General features: G+C 24.9%; 1 protein-coding gene across 6 annotated transcripts in view; it reads left to right on the top strand.

Moving 5' to 3' along the window:
- Positions 1 to 25902, top strand: part of LOC113549517 (eye-specific diacylglycerol kinase) — a 201050-nt gene that overhangs the window by 30640 nt on the left and 144508 nt on the right. For 3 of the 6 annotated variants that reach the window (XM_026950859.1, XM_026950858.1, XM_026950857.1), the window contains exon 1: positions 18731 to 19036. The exons of the other annotated variants lie outside the window; for them this stretch is intronic. The gene's annotated coding sequence lies outside the window, so the exon portion shown is untranslated. Of the gene's footprint in view, positions 1 to 18730; positions 19037 to 25902 lie in introns of those variants that run through there. 6 annotated transcript variants of the gene reach the window in all.

The raw sequence follows: 25902 nt of genomic DNA, 5'->3' as shown, positions 1-25902 counted from the left end.
TGCACTATAATCTTCGGTTTATCATAAAGCTTTTTGTCCAACGCTGCGCATACAACGGCGTTACGTGATATATTTTTTTTCAATTGTCGTCGCCTTCGCTTTAACCAAAATACATTTATATAAACTTTATACTTCGACTGCGTACTTATATTTATATTTAACTGTTCGTTTCAAACGAAGAAAAACCAGGATTTAACTATAATTGAAATTACTTTTTTGTGTTGACCCAGTTTTTCATTGGCGCCGTGCACCTACACGAAACACGCTGTAACTGATAGCCGCCACGTATCATAGAAATCATAAAAACAATCCGAACTGACCTTATATTTATAAACATAAAACAATCTATAGACGAGCTGTCAATATTCGTACATTGACGGTGACATGAACGTCTATCTCGAGCGAAAATTTAGTTCTTTACTTTTTCTTGTCCATGTCTTACTAGGTGTGAATTAGCACAAAGACATGATATGTTTTGAAGTTCGGAATTCGGCGTTTACGTTATGTCCTTTAAATGATACAATGCCTTGTCGCTTTCAAAATAACGATCGATTTCGTTCCATCGAATCACCTATAATAGCATTTGGACAATTTGTAAGAAGAAAAGAAAACAACCCTTATTGTACTTTTATACGCGAGTGTTCGAAACGCTATTAGGATAGCATAAAAAACCCCGTTCTTCACGTTTGTTGAAATGGTTCTATTATTACAGGACCTGTAAAATATAATATATTATTATCTAAACGTGAAGTGAGTTTTGTCAATGCGTAACGTCGTGTTGTACTCGGTTTAGCATGAATGAATATATAATATATATGGAGACGGCAATAACATATTATTGTCTCGATGTTATATTATATGTGAATTGGCTACAAAGTTTGATCGAAGTTTTGTCATAATAAAAAAAAAAAAAATGGTAATAATAATTTTGCCGTCGTTAATAACTAATTATATAATACATTTATATTTTATTATGATGTATTTTATGACGGGTCGGAAGTGCATGTTTCGCGTGGCGATTTTAAAAAACAATGGGATTTTCCCGGCTGTATACTTGTACAACATATAGTTTTCGAGAAAATCTCATCATTGAGAAACTGTAATTACTGTGTTATATTTGAATTAAGTAATAAACATAATTATGTATAAAAATTATAATTCTTAGTAGAGATTTTGTGTCAACCTCTATTTTAAAATATACTAATAATGCTATAGAAAATTACATTTGTAGGTTAAATAATTTTTGTCAAAAAATATCGCGCACGTGTCATATTAATATACTACAAAAATATTATAATATAATTTATTATTATATTATTATATTATAAAATCAATATAAACGTACCATATAATGATGTGTATGTATTTGTGATATGAATAGCTTGTAATTAATCTAAATATTTTGAATAGTGCCTAAAAATAAAATTGAACAAAATACATGTATCTTAGGTATAGACAATAATAATACACGTAATATTAGAAAATTTTAGTACCTATGCAATTAATATTTTTTAAATTACTACAAAATGATTAAAATTGTTAGCGGAAAAAATCGTTATTTTACGTTTCAGTTTCAATATCCAATTTCATAAACATTTCAACTTTAAACGCTTTTAAAAAAATTAACTGTGACTATGTATTATCGATATTTTATATAATTTTTAAACTCTAATACGATTAAATACCAGAGCTTAAGGTACAAAAAAAGAATTTTTATTTACTTAAACAGTTACAACTAAATTAAAACTGTATTTTAGTCACTTTGAAACAATTTCTTATCTCCTAGCTGTCTATTAGTAGTAAAATAATAATATTGGATGGCTGCATAATAATGCATAATATAAAAATTATAAAAAAAGTGTTGTAATATTAAGTCTATTATTTAAAAATAAATGTGCGTAAATTTTGATATAAAAATATTTTGGTAGAAGGTTGTATGATGTATGGGCGATAATACCATTTTTTTTTTTATCGAATCTAATAATGACCAATAAAAAATAAACTATTAAATACAAAATTTATCAAACATTTTAATTGATAGTATATTACAAATTAAAATTACTGAAACATTTAAAATGTCACACTTCTGATAAGAAATTATTTGAAAATATACTATCAACATTAGAGCACACACATTATTTATTATAAACAATATGAACCAAAATTGAAACTCTTTCTATAGAAAACAAAATAAATGTTTATTCGATAGGTATGTTATAGGATTTTACTCATTTTTATAAAGGAATTGAGTTTTTGTGTCATCAAATTTAAAAGTTTGGTGTTTGATTTAGTTAAGTTTACGGAGCTTGATTTTGACAGCCAGGTAACATGACCGGTGAAAGAACCAGTGATACAACTAAAATATAAAATATGATGGGGGATGAATGAGTTAAAAATAGTTTATCTTATTATATTGAAAAAGGATTCTGATGATTCGAGTTTAATGTGAAATATAATGTTTGAAAAGATACTTCAAATATTTAATACACATACGATTTAATTTTTTTCACAACGAATTCGATAATCATATTTAATTGATATATTTTTACTAAAACATTCACAAAAAAATGTTATTCTTTGATTTAACTATTACCCAATTGCATTTGGTTCGTTGTAATAAAAATCAATTTATTTGTTTGTTCCAGGTATGTTTTTGTTAATGTCATATTTTAGTCAAATGCTTAAGTATCTTTCTTATTGTAACTGAAAAAAAATAATTTGCCTTTTTCCAAATAAATATTTGAGAATTAAATGACGTATACTTTTTAATTTTAACATCTTGTGGAATTTTTTTTTAGTTAGTTTAAAATTATTAAAAACAAGATTTTGAAAAATAATTATAATTATACTATTTTTTTTATTATGATTTTATTAGTTTTTATTAATAAATTAATATATTTCTAAGAATTTCAATACATAAAAATAAAAATTTTAGTGAATAGCTTATGAATTATATTAATTATAATATTTAGGTATTTTAAGTTTAGATTTGTAAGGTAGTTAATCATAGTTTTCTAGGGTATCTCAATGCCACTAACAGCCTCGCATATTCATGATTTGCTATATTGACCAACAAAATGTAACAAGATTGGGAGGCGTGTTGGACCAACTTCGCTCACCTCGTCTATATTTAAATAATTATTTAAAAATTGATTTTTATGTATTTAAATTTACAGAAAAATATTTTGTTTGCATTATAAAATTGAAAATGACACTAAAAAAAAAAAAAAAAAAATGATTACAAAAAATAATTATTTCTAAAAATATCACTATTTTTTTGGTAAAATTAGTGTTTATCTTTAAAACAATCACCTTGTATATATTTGTTCACAGGATAGTTGTTTAAATATTTTCTCTTTTCGGTATTCTTCTTTTTTTTTTTTTTAATTACAAAATAAGATATTTTTAGCCAATAGGTTTTTTACATCTACAGATCTTTACAATGATATATACATTTTTGACTATTTGAACATGATAGTTAAACAAACAATGTTGGGTATAATAATAATAATTATTAATAAATATTAATATCTAACAATATTACACATTAAGGTCGTTTTTAAAATTAATAGCGTAGTAATAATAGAAAAATATTAATAATAATGCAATATGTTCTATCTGTTTTATATGTGTGTAGTTAACTATGAAGGTCATGAGACGGCTATGTTTTAAGTCTGTGTTGAGGTTACGTTGAGGATGGTATGCGTGAAAATTGTAATAAAGTATAAACCTGTTGAGTTAAACAGTGATCCGTGAATATTTTTAGATAAATTTGAAATGTGATATTGGATTTATTGAATTTGGAAATATTTTTGTTAGTCAAAGTTTTTCTATAAATCACGGGGAATCTGAAATTTATTATTCGGAATACTTTATTTTGAAACATTTTTACTGTATTATTGTAAGATGTCGTTCATTTTCCCTAGATTTTTAGTATATTTTTCACTTTATTCAATACATTTTTTTATGGAAACCATTACACTTATATAAATTAACTTTAAAAATGTGTTTAAGTAATATCAATTTTAATGGATATTTTAGGAACATAATACGTTTAGAAACGTATAATCTTCGTACGTTTTTAATTAAATTAATAGTATATAGTATATGATATTATATTATAGTACAAAATAAAATAAAAACTTATTACTAACCATATTTGATTTAAACAATTGTATACTCCACATTATATAAAGAATTAATAATATCTACATTTCCAAAAGGGTTATTTTAGAAATAATCCAATAACTAGTGACGAGCGATATTTAATATGTACATATCATTCTGGATTTTTGACTCTTAGCCTCGAGCAGCCTTTAAAAATGTCACGGGTTTTGATTATTTATGAGATTTTTCGGTCAAAATTACTGACACGAGCGAAATGAAATCGGCGGTGGTCCCGTGTCCTGCATGTTAACTATTAAAGGTGAAATCATATTATATATATAAATCATAGTGAAGGTCAGGGCACGACGACCGCGTAAGTCTAATAGATTTGGTCGACAACTAGCACGTGCACGCTATAACCCGCGATCCATTATAAGTATATATCTGCATCAATTGCATATACATAAGTTTTGTGTTGTCGAAAGGGATAAATCTAACAAATGTACAATAATTAAATATTTTAAGAAACCTGTGTATATAAATCGCTAAAAATAAAATATTATTTTAATTTACGCCAATGTTTATAAGTTGCATATAACTTATAAATAACCTATAGAATGTTTAAGAATATTTATTAAATATCATTAATTTCAAATTGATATCCCAAAATAAACTAAACTATAAAACTAAATTTATTCATTCTTTTACCAATTTTTCTATTACCTCTTCAGAAGTGATAAGAAAATCATCGCGTGAACCCGAATTAAAATATGATGACGAAAACGGCGATTAAACATTATAATATTATCTATATATTTTGGTAATAATATTACTATATTATATAGAGTGACTAGAGTTATACTAAGTATTCAACCAAGTAAGTTAATTCGTAAATTGTCGCTATGCATTTTAATACGTAAAATATTTATTATAATGAAATAACAACATTTTTTATGAGCACGAGCTCCGATATCATAATTTTAAGCTTAAAAAAAACATTATTTCATATAATTTCATTAAAAAACAAAAAAATTACGCTATGGGGGATCTGACCCTCAAATCACCTTTTTGTTTACGCCCCCTGACCCGCACGGTTGCTATGAACTTGATTTTTATTTTATATTATGTTTACCTGTGCATAACATATACCCGTATATAATTATTGTATTGCGCCTCGCGATTTCGTCAAGAAGGGCGATCGCTAAGTCATTTAGAACTAAATTCTTAATATAACAATAACCATATACATAGTTTAGACCTTAGAAATTGTGCTATCGGCGGTGTTGAGGATAGCGATGCGATGAAATGGGTTATAGGGAATGGTTGACTATAGGCGAGTGCTCGTAGGAGGTGTGTGACCGCGGGTACGAGGCCCGTTGGGGGTAGGTGACTTTCGACAGATGTGACGTCAGCGCTCTCGATCGTCATGGCAACCTTACATACGTGTAACTCCTTATCCCGCACGCTTGCAGGGCATTTGTGCTTTTCTCTTTGACTCATCATCGTCTAGCTCGAATGATATCATTAAACGTCTGTCGAATCAACAAAAGTGTTTTTTTTTGTACGCGTGACCCTGGTGTTTTATTGTATTTAAGGGAGTAAGGACACTATGCATTGAAACAGTCACTGCGAACCTTTGCGTAAATTAACCGCCTATACGAAGATGGCATATTATTGTTTCCACTTTACGAGTAAAATATGGTTTGCAAATTATCGGTCACCATTGGTTACTTGTGACATTCCATAACACGAACAAAAAATAATTGAAATAACCTTTCTTGTGTTCTATTTCCATCTGGAAATTACATTTAATAACGATTGATTTACCTATGAATCTATTGGTTTTATTTATATTTGTTTTCATATAATATTATGTTTCAGGCGTTTTTAAATAAATTCGAAGAAGTTTCTCGCCCAAAACTGATAGTATTTTTAAAATAAATTATATAATATTGTATGTACCATACATTATGGAATAGAAAAACTTTGATCAAATATTGAGTTGAAAATTAAACACATAATATTTCTAAAAAATTTTCAAAAGTATATCGATAACTATACTATTTATTATAAATTTAAATTAGTACAACATCTAATAATAGTATATAATATTATTATATTAATATATTATTATTGTTTTTACACATTTATAACCTAAACACTGAGGATATTAACTAATTATTATAAACTATTTAGTTTATTTAAGATTATTGTATTAAATTAGTTAATGGAGATAGGTATTTTAAATACATTTTTTAATACATTTTATGAATAACTGATTTTTATGAAATTGCGTTGATTTCTTAGACAGTATCTGAAAATTCATATTTGTGTGTTAATTTTATAAATTTTTAGAATTTTTTTGACTGAGATTATTTTGTAACACTAGCTGGTTAATAAAATGTGTCATCTTTAGCCCTGAGGTATTTATGTAAGATGTAAATTTGGTGTATTAGTAGGTGGTTGATTTTTTTTTTTTAGTTATATGACTGGTTGGGTCACAGTATAATAGACTGTTTAATCTAAGTTAAGTATCTTATAAGGTTAATCTATTTAGAATTTAAAATATCTGTATTTTACTTTTATTATTTAATATATACATATACAAAAAGTTTTCATTATAATAAAATATTGATCAAAATGTTAAGGTATGTGATTTTTTTTTATGCGTTTCTAAAAATTGCTATTCAAACAATGGTTGAAATTAGAATGCTACAGTATACATACATTTTTTATTTTATCAATTTTTTAAGACTAAACTTTCGAATGTTAACATTTGTGTAACTAAAGTAGAATTATTTACATCTCCCTATTATTTATTCAAAAGCTTCTCCTGAATAAAAATAAAATTTCAAAAAGAAAATGTAATAATAGAACATACTTGACGAATATCAAATGCGCATTGTTGGAATTATATCACGTAACCTGTCCAAGAAGTTGAAACATAAGTTGAATTACATGAACTGACATGATACATATTTTTTCCCCTATATTTTATTTTAAGTCTATTTTTGGTAACTTGAACCTAAAAAGACGAAATTCTCATATGCTCGAAAAAAAAAAATCTCTTTAAATTGTCATAACACATAGTTCTTCATTCATTCGAAATATTCAATAGTTCCAATAATTTGTATATTTCCTATATACTTGATGTTATTACGAGTTATAACAATTGAACTTACAAATAAGTTGCCAACTTTATTGTTTAACTTCTTGTAAAAAAGTAACACCTCTATTTACATATTTTAATGTCATTAGTAATTCTTTCATAAAAACCTTTATTTGTAATAATAAATTTCACCATTCATCTTCTAATGAATAGTATACAATCTAAAAACAAATGTTTACTTATACATTGCGTAATATACACATCATACTAAGTCTTTTTCAAACCTTTATTTTCAAGGGTAGAAAAAATAATAGGTCATAGTTTATTAATTTTAAGATAAATGTCTAGTACAATATAAGTTATTATAATCATCCATTTTTTAGTTTATTAAATGCATTTAGAGCAAGAAATATAATAATTATCGAACGACTTATAATTAGATTAAATGAAATTAAAATATTTGAATAAATAATAATAGATTATATGCCTTAACTAATAAAATTCAAAGATATAATGCTATCGTATGACCTTAAAATTACAAAGATATCAATTTGAATCATAATATTATTATATTAATTTCATAAAAACGTTTTAAATCACTCAAATTCTCTCATTTTACGTTACCTGACAACCTTCTCCGACAATTTAAAAGAAAGTGGTAACGCGATATCGTTATTGTATTATTTAAAATTTATAAAAAAATAAGTTAAATTAAATTAAGTTCATATTTAGTAGTAGTAGTGTCGATAGACGGAGCATTGCTTACGCCCTCATACTTAATAAAAATAGTGAACTTATTTACCCATCGTATTATTATGTAAACATATTTTAATTTTTGTAATTTCCTATTTTCTATCTTTTTAATAGAAAAAAAAATAAATAAACGATAGTATAAACTGTATAATTTACCTACCTATATTATATCAGTTATACTGAAATATAATTTTAATATTGTCTCGTTCAAATAACTGTATTATTAAAAATATATATATTATGTATATATATAAAAGTATAGTTTTTTTTTTGCAGAAGTAGTGAATCAAAAAGGTTTACAAAACCTTGATCTATACTTAAACTTTTTTAACTATAATAAAATACTCAAAATGACAAAATATACAACTTATAAGCATAATTTTAATGAAAGAGTAATAATTTACCTTAATGTATGCGTATAGCTTAAATAAATTAAACTTTTCAAAACTATTATGAACTTAACAATTACGTTATTACGTTCATGCAAACGACGTGGCAGAGGTGTACGAGTGGTGGAGTGGTGCCTGCAGGGTATATGGTTGTAAAATAAAGTAGTCAGTAGTATACACGAGTATAATATTATAAAATATTATATTGAACATTTTTTTTTTATAGTTTAACACCGTATACAATTTATAGTATCGAGTAAAATAAAATATTGTACTTTTATTAAAATAGTACATTAAATAATAAGCTTTGGGTTCAAATTAAAAGATCTCTGTTCTATTACACGTATAAAGATACATGTGACGCAGTATAATAGGATTATTTGTTTAGAACATTTGAAATAAAAAGTTAATCAACTCATAGTCGTAATAGCAGCCTGCAGTCACTATATGTTGTTGGAAGATTACCGACCGAGACGTGCTTATAAGGGTGTCCGTACGATTTCTAAAGACTAAATTTTGAACATAGTCTTTTTTCTATGTTACACTGTTGAGTAAAGATGAAGTAAAATACTAAAAATCGTAATAATAATAAATCTATGGTAAATGTCTCAACAGTGGTGAACTATTGGTGTTTACTGTGAAATGTACTATTATTGTTATGTTCAATAATATAAGTGAAATAGGATAACAGTTTGGTGTCCGTCCGTCCTTATGATGCGTCACTATGTCATGGAAATATACCTTGTAAATTAATCACATACATTTGAATTAAATCTTTAAGCCTAGATCATATCTATATCTAGATTTCTGTAGCTTATAATAGTTAGTATAATTTAATTTGTACTATTAATAATTTACATTAAATAATAAACTACTCTTGCTATTTCACGGTTAATAAGTTATAATAACAATCAAATTACTTACTAACACATACTTCACACGAATTAAATAAAAATGCATTGCTTCGTGCATTTTAATTAAGTAAAAAACAAAAATAAAAAATATTTAAATTATTTTTTATGTGTTTACTCTGGTAAACTTCCATTTGATCATATACTCCACGTTTGTATTGGTGGTTTAGTCCTGTGATTCCGGGAATAGAATTCAGTTATCTATTTATAGGCCTTCGTGTTTTTTGTTTAAAAATGAATAACATGATTAAAAACATCATTAGTATTATATTAAGCGAGATAAATTTTGTAACAGAGTGGTGTACCTAAATTGCCTATCTTATGCGCCGTGTAACCATAATTAAAGTTTAATATATATATATAATAATTATTATATTTATTTATAAACATTTACCTTACATAAGGTTAGGTTCAACTCATTAAATAGTTTCAATAAATAAACAAAGGTTAGGACAAAAAAAAATAATTTTCATTGAATTAATATTTAATATATTCTAATAAATAAATAAATGTTTATAAGAAAAATATGTTTAAATATACTAAATTATATATATTTATATATTATATTATAATTTAATAAAAACACTCTTTTCATAACGGCAATAAAAACATAATATAAGCACCCTCATTTTGTTTCAAATATATGCTTAATTAAACAGTTGATATATAGAATTATTATTATATTCATACACACTTCATATTATAAAGTATACGCGTATATATATCCGCTTTATATTCCGTTATAATATTATGGTCTACCCACCATGAATAGTTTAACGTACTGGTTTTTAAATTATTCGTGTAGTGTTTTTCAAGCAACGCAGTCAAATTAAACTTTATCAATAGCATAATTTCACTCGAGTTCAAGCGCCATTTTCTTATAGCTGTCATATTGGTGTAACGTTGGAAATATGTTCATATAATGTCCTTCAACGTTTCAACATTTCTTTTTTTCGATATTATAATATGGAGTGTATCGCCCTGGGCGTCATGGTCGCGTGGTCGGACGTATATAAAGCAAAAATAGAAAAACACTATGTCACACACATTCTGTATAAGGCGTATATTTGTATACTTCATTATAAATAACATTCCATAGTCCGTATTATAAACACTGTTATACGTACTCGCTATTATAATGCAGGCATCCTTAATCCATTTATTGTGAGACATTTTTAATATTTCCCTAAAAACCTACACCGGACATGTACTGGGTAAAAAAAAAATGTTTATACACAGTTTGTCACAATACACACATTTTTTTGTGAGAAAACGGTATAAGTATACGTTGGAGTTTATAAGTGAAAAAAAAACTCACCAGGAAGACAAATATACTCCTTTATATACCTGCTTTCGTATGATATTATTTATTTTATGATAACATATTGTATATTTTGTATAAAAACGATATAGTGAAATTAATGTAAGCCGTGTATCAAAAACATGATATAATACACATCATAAATAAAGCCAATATTGATTTTGTATACATGAAATCCAATAGTAGTAAAAATAATTAAAATAACAATAATGTACATGTTGTGAACAATATTAAAGTGGTCGCAAAAATAGAATTGTGCAGTGCCTAATTTATTATTTATTCGATTAGCGTATAAGTTATTTATAACGCTAAAACCATATTGTATTCTAATAATATGATTACTATCCATTTTTTAGGAGTATGTAACAGGAGTGGGTAGTCAATATTTTATGTTTTTTTTTTTTGTATTTAAACGTTTGCGTACATCGTTTGAAATTGGCCTACTAGATCTTTAAAAGTTTATATTATGCATTAAATAACTGCATTTTTTCCATTCTTCCAAGAGTTAGCTCCACTTTTATTCAAACAAAAGATCACTGTCATAAATTGCTCTCTACAACCATTATATTTTAGTCTATTCTTTTTTATATATTATAAACTTATCTATAGCCCTATAGATTATTGATTTAAGTATTATAATATCATAATACTAAAGCCTTTATATTTTTTTCAAAATAAAAGTTACCTAATGAAAAAAAAATATGGTGAACAAAGTTTTAATAGAGTTATGATGGATAAATTATTCGTAATATTTTTGTTATTATTAATTCATTAGAATTTTTATTTCATCATCAATTATTATATCTTTGTCTGTACCTAATACTTCCTAAACTGCTCATAGAAACCATTAAATTGTTTATTTGCAATTTAATTAAAATATATTTTACAAGACATTGTAATAAAATATATTTATTTATTTTTTGTTTCAGGTGAGTGAATACAATATATATTACATACCAAATATTTGTTTGCTATATTTTATAGAAGTAAGTACCTACATATTATAATATCATCCTAGAATATTTATTTAAATGTTTAATACGTCGATCAAGAGTCCAGTATAAAACCATTATATTTTAAGAAGTATACTCATTATTGTGTGTGTAAAGTATAAAATTTAATTATTAAGAAATTGAATATAAAAAACAGTATGACTGTTATAATTATTTTAAGTATATTACTATTATTTATTAAAAATAGCAATTTTAGATATTCTGTTATATTGCTAATCTTTTTATGTGTAAAGTATAATTTATGATTGTTCACTTTAACTATGATTATTTAATAATATTATCGTACGTAATAATTATATAATAATATATAATATTCCAATATATTTTCTTATATGGCTGGTATTATTTTTATATTTTTCACATATTTACATATATTTAAGGTAATAATTATCAACATGACCGCATTTAATCGTTATTTGTCATCTAGTAGTATCCTAATACACCTGAATTATTTCTATTACATAATATATTAAACACAATTCGGTATCACTGAAATTATTAACTATATAGATAACATAATAAGATCAGATATATGATATGCACTTTTTACAGACATTGTGGTCACCTTTTTTTTGTTTTTAATCTAAACATTATTAAACATATAATACAAATCATAATAACTATATACTGTGCACAGGTATTATACACCATTATACCTAAATGCTATGCATAGGTAATAAACATAACATTATACTTTGTCCAAACCATTACAATAATATTAAAACCTATTATCTAATTCCATTCCATTCGGTGTGCAATTACATAATTATTAGTAGCTAGTAATTATAGGTATTATAAAATAATTTTACTCAACAATGTGTTATAATATGCAAGGGCATTATTTTGTCACTTATACATATTATATTGGCGTTGATCAGAGAATTTATGGCGTTTATTATATGGACCGCTCGTTGCTGGACAATGGGACTCTAATTATTACTAAGTATATATAAGCACTACATGTCTACGGCATTATCGAAACTGGCTGTGGTCGTTAATTAAATGTGCCTCCTACTCTCAAATAAGAAACCTCAAGTTTCACTACACTGTTGCTCATATTTTATATTTACTTACAATCCTAACATTGTTTGAAATTCCTAAGTATAATTTGATCATTAGTCGTGATGAAAAACTCGGATCTTCTGATATCATAGTATTAAACATAATATATACCTACGCTATGAGTTTCTCCATTTATTATTATTACAACCCTGAAATAGCATTACTACCAACTTCACCCTTGCAACACTACCAATGATATGCACATCATAACTTATTATAGTAATACCTGAATTGTATAACATATCACTGTTTTCATAATGAAAATATAAAATAAAATAAATTATTGTCTTGAAATTAGTATTATTTATTACCGCAATAATATAAATTGTTGTGTTTTAATCTCAAATTTACAAATGTTGGATAGTATTATTAAACGTGAATATATGTAAACGTATAGGATATATATATATTTATTTTAATTTTTTAATGTGATATGAGGCTCAATTAAAAAGTAAGTTGCATTGGACTATACGTCTATATATTATTCCAAAAAGCATTCACATGCTTATCAATAAAATTTGGTGCCAACACTGTTTGAGCAGTTCTATTCTGTTGTATTATAATGGTATTGTTTGTAATTTATAATATTAAAATGAAAATGAAAAACAAATATTTATTCTTTTTTAGACAATAAGTCAGATAGAAAGAAACCCGAACTTGTGGTGATGACCACTGGAGAGTGTTGGAGTTAATAACAGTTTTAAATATTAAATTTTAATTAAAAAATATTTCTATAAACTGTTTTATTTTATATTAATCTTGTAGGTAAAAAAAAGATACATTGTCTATTTTATTATTTTTTTAATTAATATTATATATGCGTAATTTAATGTATCTATACTCTATAGGTACGATAGAGTTATTACTTAAAAAAATAAAATATAAATGAGAATAATTTATCAAACTTACTTTTTTTGATAGATACATACTGACTATTGAATTAAATATATTGAACATAAACATGATATGCGTTGTGTTTAATGTTGATTTACGTTTTGTGGTATATTTGAATGGATACTAAAAACATTGACTTTTAATAATATAGTTGACGTACGACAGCTTACTCGAAAGGCTTTTGTAAATATTAAACGAATGTAATGGTAAAATTATTTTAATTTATACTGTAATACTAAATTGCATATTATTATGTATTATTATTATCGATAGAATAATTTTAATTGTCTTTATAATATTGTGTATTGTATGATTATAACTACTAATTATTTGTGAATAGTATTTTGTTAATATCTTACTCGCCATTTGCTATTAATACATTTTAAACCATTTTATAGTTTTATATTATTATTTAATAATATTACAATCCTTTTTTCACCATAAGTTTTTATAAAAGAGAAAAATACTATAGATCAAGATTTTTTTGAATACATTTATAATGTAAATATTATATTAGTAAATTGAAGAGATTATATATGGATGTATACTCTAAAATCAAATTTATAAAGGAAAAGTAGGGAACCATTTTACTGTACAGTAGGTATCAAATGTGCTTCTTTATTGAGTAATCCACTGCAATGTATGTGTTAAATTTGAATTCAATGATAAATCATTGCAAACGAAAAACGATTCTGAGCGAAGATCTCTGAGCTAACCTAACCTGTCAGTTTATATTACTAAGTATATTTTATCATATATTTATATTGCTACTTTAGTAATTTATTATTAAAAAAACAATACATTTTATATTGATATTATTAGTTGAATATATGCTTATTGAAAACATTCCATTTATTATATTATTAATATTTAATTATTAAAATAGAGTATAATACACTATTATTATTTTGTTATTTAATTTTGATTCATTATAAACTTAACGTGAATATATTCAATTTATGTATAGTATAGACAATTGAAAAATGAATCTACATTTTTTGAAAATTTCATTGTATACCTAACCTAACCTACTTAATGAACCATAATAATATCGTTCAATGTTTTAAGTCCCCATGGAAAATATTTTTGAATTTCACCAAAATAACTAAAATTGTTCTTCTTCGCTCTTGAATATCTTATTATTTCGTAAACATGTTTCAGTTTTAGCATGAATTATTTACAAGAGATCTCGTATTAAGCTACCAAGTCTTAGAAATAAAAATTGAATATTTTTTAAACTTTCAACTTTAAAATTATTTTCAAATTTTCATGATTTTTATAGTTATTGTTAAAATTTTAAATTCAAATGCTAATAAAAATTATTATTTATATGTACCTTTTATATTTTTAAATAGCTATAAAAACAAGCCGTATAAACACCGAAAACAACTTTATTAACATTTATAGAAAAAAAAATGTTCTCGTATATATAAGAGATTAAAAAGTACCAAAATATTTTGAAACGTTTTTAATCATACTGGAAAACACTATTAAAATTTGGTGAAAATTGCAAGTATCTAGGTACTTTATTTTTATATAATAACAACTAAATGAGAAAATAAATTTGATCAAAAACTGGTTTCCCCTTTTTCCTTTATTGTTTTTCCTGATTATTTTGTAAAGAAGTAGAGTGAAGATGCTTTGCTTTTGACTCTAATGTACTAACCATGTTCAATTTATTACCAGAAAATTTATTGGAGTTGACAATATTAGCACTTTTACTACTCCGAAAGATGATAATTGGCGCAACAATCAATGTGCATATCTTTAAAACCATTACACGCATCGCTCCTTTCAGAATTTGAAAAAATATTATATTATGTCAAAGTTATACTATCATAATGACAAAAACGTTTTGTTATACAATAATGAATATTATAAAATTGGTATATTTTAAATTTCTTGATGTTGAAAAAAAATGCGTTTTAATTTTAAATTTTAAATATTAAAACTGGTCATTACTGGATATTAAACTATTTACAGTTTTTACTATTTTACTTATATTAACTTTCCTAATATAATGAATAAAGTCTTTGGTTAATAATAGTTTAACTTTATAGTTCATCTTTTTATGTAATAATTATTTAGACATAATCGTATATATTTTTGTATAACGTATATACGTAATACAAAATAATATGTATTATGTTGTATTAAATATACATTTTATGTTTCAAAACAATTTACTTAATAAATTATAAACTTTTACCTTTTGACGTAGTATACATATTATTATATTGGTACGTAAAGTACATTTTTACATTGTCTATTCGTGTAAACTTCAAAAACAAGAAATATGTCGAAATTCTTATAGGCTTCTTTACTAAATAAATTTGATCTTTAATTTAGATCTTAATTAAATGATATAAATTAGAAATATTTTCACTCCTCAGTTTTATAACATACATATATCACTATAATTATATTTTTTCACATATTATATTAATAATATTATTTCAATTTAATTATCTTATGAACAAACAATTTATTCTGTATAGTAACTTTTTTCTCAGAAAAGTCTTCATGGATTATTGTAATGGTTTATTGTTATAAAATATAAATGTTTCCTCTCTAGCTCTCTTTTATTGAATACAACATCAGATATATGATTGGTACTTAAAAAATAATAATTTATTGCAAATCTTCGGTCGTTTATGTAAATTTGGGAACTGTGACAAACATTGGTGTTTCTAAAAAAACTATCTGTAAGATTATTTATATTTTATGTAAGTAAGTTGATTTTTTTAAGTACCTACCTAAATGTATTTTTGTATTATTTAATTTTGAATTGAAGTCTAATGTATTACAATTCGTCAAAATACTGTACAGGCTATCTATCTAATCATTGTTATTAAATTAAATAAAGTTTGCCACTAGACTATACCGTGTATTTGAACTTTTTTTCGTCGAACTGGCACTAGACTCTATAACTTTTAAGTGGATGAAATAATATATTTTAGACGTGTAATATACTCGTACTATGAGTATTATTTTGTATTTTTTCATTGTACAATTTTTAGTGATTGGTCGACTTTACTATAAATTAAAGTACATTATTTAAATGTTTTAATTTATCAAAGATAAAATAAAAATCATTATTAATAATATTATTAGGTTAGGTTGATTTTTACTATGTTTAATGTGGCTTATAAATATATTATTTTTTTATTTTTACTGCTGTGTCTTCTTACAATACATTAACAATTACAATATATAACATTATGAACTTAAAATAGTAAATAATATAAAATATAACACACTGGTTCATTGTTAACGCAATCAACTTATTAGTCAATTTATGTATCTTTAAAATTAAAATGAATACAATATTTTACTGAAATCTAAGAATGTAACTGAGCACTGAGCTCGTGTTATTCATTTTTACATTATTATAACATATTGCTATACTAGTGTGTATGATTATAATATATAATATTATGTTTACGTTCGGTTACCGACCACTTGTGGAAGATAATGACAAATCAACCCAATTCTTCTCGAGTTTCTGTGATGTTTAAGCAACGCAAACGATCCAACAGGTCCTCTTCCTCCCCCTTGTGACCCCGCTGGTCTTATTTTGGGGAATAGCTATTTTGTTTCCGGTCGAGCGACATGCACGACCGGCAGCGCCCGCCAATAACAGGCACGCGCTTCCTACAAACATGGATAAAAACTCTGTTATGATACGTCCGATTTCCAAGTACTGTGTTTACATAATACAGAATAATTTTTTCTCAGTTTTTGTTTTAATAAATTATTTTTTAAACAAGTTTCGATAGTTGGCATTTTAAAGTACTATATTTTAGAACACTTAAATTTTTTATAGTTTATATCATTTAATGAGTGTCGATATAAACTTATTTTTAAGATAAGAACCGTTTTTTTACAGTATATATTATTACAAAAATGTTTGCTTTGAAAAAATTGCTGTTTCTAAATCGAAATTGAGGAACGAATAGCTTTTAAATTACTTATTTTTGTGCAAGCCATTATATGATTTAAAAACTATGCTTATTTATAATAATCTGTAAACATTGTATAACTTAAAATATTGTCTAAATATATTAGGTACTTGACTAAATATTAAATTTATTTTATATTTTATGTAAAATAATTATTAAGGACTTCTGACCTTCCTACATACATTTTAATAACACGGAAACTAGTTGTTAACATTTTAATTGTGATTCTCCAACATAAATTAATAACACTGTCTTTATAATTTACAGTAAAAAAAGGTTGTTCTAATTGAAAAAAATAGATTTTTTTTATAGCTCCAGAATAGTGTCTTATTGGTTTAAAAATTTAAGTACCTATACAAAAACATGCTTTCTACTTACAAATGTAAAAAAAAAAAAATCGAATTTATAATAAATACATTATTTACGATTAGACGAAGGGTGAGCAATGTTTGGCAAATCACCTTTTCATTTTTTATGTTTTATCGACATAGTATTTCATTCACTCAATATGTCATATTATAATAGGCTTATTTTGAGAAACAATTTTTATTTTGTTGCACGTCCGCGTTGGTTGAGGATGTATGTTGCACATGTCTTAGTTCAACGGTGGGTGGGCCAGCTGTTACAGATCAGTTAGAGTGTTTTTGGTCTGGAAATGAGACGATTGTTGTGTACACTTATTTTTGAGACTTGAAACAAAACAAATATCATAAAAATTATAGAAAATGGTAATGGTAGAAATGTTACCTACAGTACCCTACAAGAAACAATCGATGAGTGCCAAATAATTATAGGTAATATTATTGATAATAATAATCATCAAACCGATGTTTGATATTGAACCCAATTCATAATATTTTACTCAGAATTGGGGTTCAGATAGACTTGAAAATGCAGTTTATATTATTAAAAAATAAATAAATAAATAAAAAACTAATCAATAATCAATACGAATCTATTTAAAATTTCGGTTCGAACGGTTCGTAACATCGGACTGGTAAGTCGATAACGATTTAAATACCATACCTTCTAATATAATATAATATTCATAACTCGTGTACACGTCCGTTGCACGAAAGTCGACGCTACTTTCGGAGAACAACCGCCGCTGCCGCCGCTGATGACGACGCCGACGCCGCCACCGCCGTAATAGTAATATTATTATAGCAGCCGTTGTAGGAATATACTCTAGTAGTCGATCAAACGCGGTATCGCGCGGACGCGGTTACTGCACCGCGAATCCGGTGTGAACGGTGTGCGTGTATTTATATGCGCGTGTATGCTTGTATGTGTAAGTGTATGTGTGTGTGTGTGTGTGTGTGACTACATGAGAGAGTTTGTTTGTGGCACGCGTGCTTTGTTTTTGTTTTTTTTTTTTATTTCGATAATAATATTATTTTACAATAATAATAAAAATCTTAGCTGGAGGAAAAAAAAAAACGAAATCGGATTTAACAACGTCGTAAATATGGAAACGCCGACCACATTTTGAGACAGCCGCTTCCCGGATTAAAGGTTACGACAATATTTGATTTTCTTAACGTAAAACCAAAAACAACAATGATAAATTTTTTACGATAACGAATAAAAAAAAGTAATAATAATAAACATACACATAATTCAAACGCACCGTGAAAATATTTAGTCCGACAGGGTTTTTGGTGACTGTATACCATTTTTTTGGGGGGGAGGGTGGTGGGGGGACGAAGTGGTCGCATACATTTGCATAAATACTGTGATGTAATGTTTTCTGTCGGATAAACGCGATACACGTCCTACCCAACGGTTGGTTTTTGATTATACCTAATATACATTATCAGCGTATTATAAGACAATCGTTAATAAAAATTAATTATTCTAAAGTAATTTTTCAACCGTCAAACAACAAAGTATATAACGTAAATAACAGTATTGTATTAGATAATATTATATATTTACAAATTAAAATGTCAGATATATATGATCGATTAAATAAATAGATATATGATTTGGAAAAATGTAGCGTACATAATATGTCCCGCAGTTACTGCATATTATTAAGTATTTACTATAATAATGCATACGTATAGGTATATATTATAATCATGTCTACGCCACACAAAATATAAACGAATACTGTTGTTTAGTAATTTGGCTAAGTTTTTTGAAAATTAAAATTTTTTTTAGTACGAGTATATGAATTTGATAATATGTGCAGATTCGGTGCGTTTACAACACGCTGTCGTGTATTTTTCTTGGCTTACAAATTAATTCATGTATGTATACGTATACAACTTTTGTCTAATGTTAAACAACTGCTGGAAGAAAGAATTTGAAAACATTACCTATAGATTATGTTTTAATAGTTTTAATCGATTTGGTCATTTTAACCTAAACTCACATATTTTTAAACAAAAATAAAATCAACTCTTATTTTATAAATAAACGTATTTGAATTTATTTTCTCAAACTAAATAAATGTTTTTGGATATACATATAATACTATAATATATATACTAAATGATATGTTTTGGTAGTTGAAAATTTGTATTAAATTATTTATATAACTCTAAAAAAATATATTTTATGTACAAATACGATTTTTAATTTAGCTAATAGTGATTTTCAAAAGATTTGTATATTTGTATGGTAAAAATAATTAAAAACTTACTATACCTTTGTTTAGATTTTTCCATTTTCCATTTAAATTTAAATATGATATTTTATAATTTAAAAAGCTATATAACTGTGAAACAAATATTTCTAAAGGAAAAAAAATAGGTATATAATATTTCTTTAATCGTTTAATTCAATATCTTTAGTAAAAACCAACTAAGTGTTCGCATGTTTAACGAATAGATGAATTTATTTTTTAATTATGAATCTAAATATACTCAGAGAGTGATATACCTTAGCATTGATGAAAAGTTATTTCCCCAATCGGTATAATTAACATTAAATTAGTATTTCATTATAAATAACAGAAAATGTAATTATCCTAAAGATTTCATAAGTATATGATTCAATATGATTTTTATTTATTTCAAATACACACACACACTATATATATATATACCTGTTATAAAATTCTAGTTTTAAAATTTTAAAAACGTAATAAGGTTATTACTCGAACACATAAAAATGTTAGACTTTTATTTTTTTTACAGAATATTTTTTATTATTGGTGTACTAAATGTAATATTCAAACTGTAAATTTAATATTTAGTCATTAAAGTTTAGACTAGTCTTAGAATAACGATAATATTTAAGAATTCTATCCGAAGTACGTTTCTAAACAACATTTCGGTTTCACATAAATGGTCGAGATATTTGACATCATGTACTTGTCTATCTAACTTCGCGTTCAAGTATTACACTAATAGTTCTATCTATGTTCAATTTAAAATCTTCTTCGGGAGACGCTAGATTAAAACTTTTGTGGTTTTCAACTGAGGAGATCACTTTAACAGGAAAATAAATACAAAAGAGTAAAGCTCAAATAATTTAAAAATAAATAGTTTTTTTTCTAGTACATAGAATCAAAAACACCGATTCAGTAAATGTATTTAAAAATGACTTCCTCTTACAAAATAATTCATAGTATGAGTATAAATGATAATTATATAAAATTATTATGCATCTTGTATTTAAAAAAAGAATCTTTAATATGCACTATTGTTTCTTATTTACTAACAGAATATACCATTAATATTCAGGTAATCATAACAGATAGAGACATTTTTATGTTTTTGTCAAACTTTATATCTCTTAAAATGTTTCTAAATTTATTTTATTGGTATGGAAATAACTAGTTACTATTGAAATAAAAACATTATTCTTAAATTATAACATTTTATTGTATTGACTGACTATCAATTTATACCTATATTTTCCAAAACCATTATAATATCTTATGTCTGAATATAATGGTAATAATTTGAATCATTTCTTATTCAAAATACTTCTCTTAAATTATGCTATTATACTACCTTAATCTTAAAAAATAATGAATATAAATATTTTATGTTTGTAAAGCGTATCATGGTACATTATGCTATTCCTATTATGTTTAAATATTTTTCACCATATACTACATTTATTAAAAAATTAATTAAAAATAAATATTCGCTACTTTTTAAATATTATAATAGTTTTTAATATATGTCACAAAAATGGTAGGTACTTAAGGTTTAAGTAGTACTTATGTGATTCCAACCACGATTATGTGATGTAAAATTTGAAATATCTTGTATAAACTAAGTTTTTATCCAAAAATTATACAGGATGTTAAGCATGCTTACCCCTATTTCTCTTTAATAATGTAAGTTGTTTAAAATGTTTATTTTCGGAATTTTTAAATATATATACTTTAAGACACGATCATTTGTTTTTCTTCTCTAATCAAATTCACTTATTTTATAACTTTGTAATATCGATTATGAATAAAATAATTTAATAAAAATAAAACACTGGTTTAATATTTTTGATTTAACCAATTATGTGGCATGCATTTACTTAACTTATTCAATTTATTTTCATTTTTATTTGCTTATACTTTAAGTATAGATATATACATTAAATACAATTCTGTTTATGAAATTACTTATTTAAATTTACATGTATCAAGACGATAGGTTTATTCGTAGTACCAGAGTATTTTTATTTCTTTAATTTTAGTCACTACAATTTATTTAATAACTAACTTAAAATATTATATCGATAGTTAATGTTGTATGTGTACTCATTCGTTTTAATTAAGATACAAAATGTTGAAACTTGATATTTACTAATGGGAATTTCAGTTAAAAGATTACACTAGCTGATAAAATATATAATAGTATAATACATACAAGTTCTTAATTGACTTTTAACCGTAACAACTTTGATGTATCTCTTTGAAATGTTAATCTAGGTGATAATTACTGATTGAAACATTTTTTTCTGTGATACTTTTTATGTGAACGTTGTACAATTTGACTAACGTTATGTTTTATGTTTTACAGTTTATTAAAATATATTGTTTTGAAATCTTTTAATATTAGTGATACATATGTTAAAAATTAAAAAAAAAAATAAATAAATTACTCATGTTTTATTATAAATGTAATATTATACTGTAGAGTATTTTAGTACTTTTTATTTTATTTTTATTAAGTAAAACATTTTAACAATTATAATAAATTAAATAATACGTATCTAACACGAAAAACTAAAAAAATAATAACATAATTTACTAAAATGTATAAAATATAATTAAATTGTTTAAAGACTGATAAATTATATTTATATTAAAAATTCTTCGTTACTTCTATTTATTTTAAACTTTTCTCATACTTATTATCATTTTTCAAGAAAAATATTTCTTATAAAGTATGCATAAGATATTTTTTTGACTTGGCAGAACCTATTTTTGCTATAGTTATTATGCATACAATTTTAATGAGTATAGGTAATAAAAAGTTCTTTCAAATTCATATTTCCAAAATATAATATGTTTTGTTAACGAAGTTAACTATAAACTTAATCTTTTTTGAACATCTGCAGCGTCAAGCATTTTCTTATCTCATAACCTTCATATTTGGCACACATTAAAATCACATTTTCCTCTTTCCATCTTCTCATCAAAACATTCAATTCTGTTTCTATAAATCAGAGTCATGTTTTCCTTTGAGTAATAACGTCACATTGCTAGAGACAACAATATTTCGTATTTATTTTTCTTTCAATAAGTACCTTTACGAAAAATTGTTTGGTAGGTAACGTGCGAGCCGCGAGGTGATTGTTCATATTTTATGAAAACAAATAAAGAGATGCTACTATGTAGGTTATTTTTCAATTCAACATTTAAATAATAGTATGACGTCTTCTATACACTTATAAATCAAAATATTATTTTTTCAGATATCTATATTTTTATTTATTTTTTTTTATCTATGCTACATTTTAAAATATTTCGTATCTATTTAATTTACTTGACTTGTTATATATTATAAAAATGATAAAACAAATGAGGAAAGTAGGTAACTGCTTTGCTGTACAATAATCATCGAGGTTACCTCATATATTAAATAAACCACTGTAATATATGTGTATAAAGCTGAATTTAATGATAAATCATTATTATCATTAACAGAAAAAACGGTCACAAGCGAAGACCGTCTGTCAGAGTGTCAAACGATAATAATATACTATATAATGTATTGTATAATTAACTATATGTGTATATTTAAGATATATTATATTAATATTATAATAATTTATTTTAATATGCACAAAGTTTATTATTGGAGGATTCTTTTACTTAAGTCTCATTATACTTGAAATGTAACTAATTTATTTTATACGATAATTTGTGAAAAAATATTTAATTTATTAAATCATTATAATACAATATATTTATATCACGTATTATTGTTATTAAATTTTTAGTCATAATAAACTTACCACGAATAGGTTCGAGGTATAAAGGTATAAATAGGCAATATTATAAAATTAATCTATATGTTTTGAATATATCATTTTGTATTTAAAATGTAATAATATTAGTAAAATATTTAAGTCCCCACGAATAATATTTTAATCACAACAAAATAATTAAAACCGTTATTTTTCTTTAAATATCTAAATTTGTACTAACTTAAAAAAATAATAATTATCCTGAAGTAAAGTACATTAATGATTTTTTTTTGAATTCCAGTTACAACAAACTATGATAAACTCCATTTTAAAATTCCAATCTTTTTGACCTATTTAAAAATGTCATTACTGACATTAATTAGATTGCTAATTTTGTTATATTTTTTTTAAAAATTATATCGAAAATTGTTTTTTGTATGCTTTTTTAAGCATAAATTTAAATGTATATGTTCTGTATTGTAGCTAATGTGTTTCATATTAATTAAAAACAATTGAAAAATGCATATAATGTGAGAAATATGCATACTTATTCTTAAATTGATTTTACTTATTCCTAATTTATTTACAGTAATATAACGTTTTACAATTTATTACATTTAATACATATTATTACTATTTATTTATAAATAAAATATTTAAATATTATTTTTTCTACATTTGCCAAGACGCTTTTTTTCTTTAATCGGAATGTTTTATCAATATACCGAAGATGCAATAAAGTTATACATTAAAATATAACTTAAATATTATATTAGACAATGGATAAAATTATAACTGAAATAATGTTAATACATTATGTATTTTAAAGACCAAAAAAGTGTATACTATTATCGTAACTCATATTTTCTTTCGTAAAACATAAATGCACGTTGAATGCTATGTTAAAAAAATACAATAATCGAATAATATTCTATTGTTTCTTAGACTATATACGATTGAATAATTTAAGTTTTTAGATTTTTTTCTATTTCCGGCACAAAAAAATAAATAAAATAGTTAAAACATGCTAATGTATCTATATGCGTCCCCGTGCTATAGCCACTACAGTACATAGATCCTGGAGATTCTGATAAACAGTAAAATTTGTTAAATAGTGTTACTACTATATGCACGATATTTCAAGTACCTAAATGCGTTTTGTACAGACTTAACTGAGCATGTAAGTCGTCGGTTGTGGATTTCGACTAACCAATATTATATCGTCGAGTTGTTTCTCACGCGCACGATTTAATTTTAAAAAGTATGTCCCTTCCGCCGAGTCCAGCTGGGTGACTGCCAACCACGAAGAAAACAACGACAAAAAAATCCACTCTTACCGCCGCAGCACACACGCACATAGCACACGTGTCTTGACAACTTTCTATATCGTTACACATCGTTACAATACTCAAATTTTCACCAGACATCATGTGGGTGGTATGATGTTTATCATAAAGTTTTCCACTAGGATTTTCACACGAATTTATTAATTGGATTTATTAATTAATTTAAATCATACGTAATATGTTATGCTCGAGTTTTATACGAAATCGAAATAATATGAATTGTAATAGGCCAGTGACTTGATAATTAAAAAATATTATATTTACCTTTATTGTATTTCCGACATAGATAGTATTTATACATAGTAATGCATGTCATGCAAATGACCATGAGGTTGGATCAGTTTGGGTAAAGTTTAAATTTATAAGCTGGTTTAAGTGTTCACGTTGTACAAGAACACTGGTCGGTATTAATAATTTTCTTCGAGTAGAATATAACGAAATAATGTTATTTCAACAGTGATCTCGGGTTGGGTAATGTTCATAAAATTTGAGTTAGGACAAATTAGGTTGTATTGAAGAATTAAACGTTTAAGTTAACAACGTGGAGCTGAAAAATAATTTCTAGAAAACTGTTTCTCTGACATTCTTTAATTCGAAGAGAGAACAATACATTTCGGATAAATTTTCGTTTAATAATTTCGAACAATATTTGTATTCAAC

Source organism: Rhopalosiphum maidis, chromosome 4 (assembly GCF_003676215.2).
Source record: "Rhopalosiphum maidis isolate BTI-1 chromosome 4, ASM367621v3, whole genome shotgun sequence".
NCBI lineage: Eukaryota > Metazoa > Arthropoda > Insecta > Hemiptera > Aphididae > Rhopalosiphum > Rhopalosiphum maidis.
Note: the sequence above shows the minus strand (reverse complement) of the source record. Positions and strands in the feature narration are given on the sequence as shown.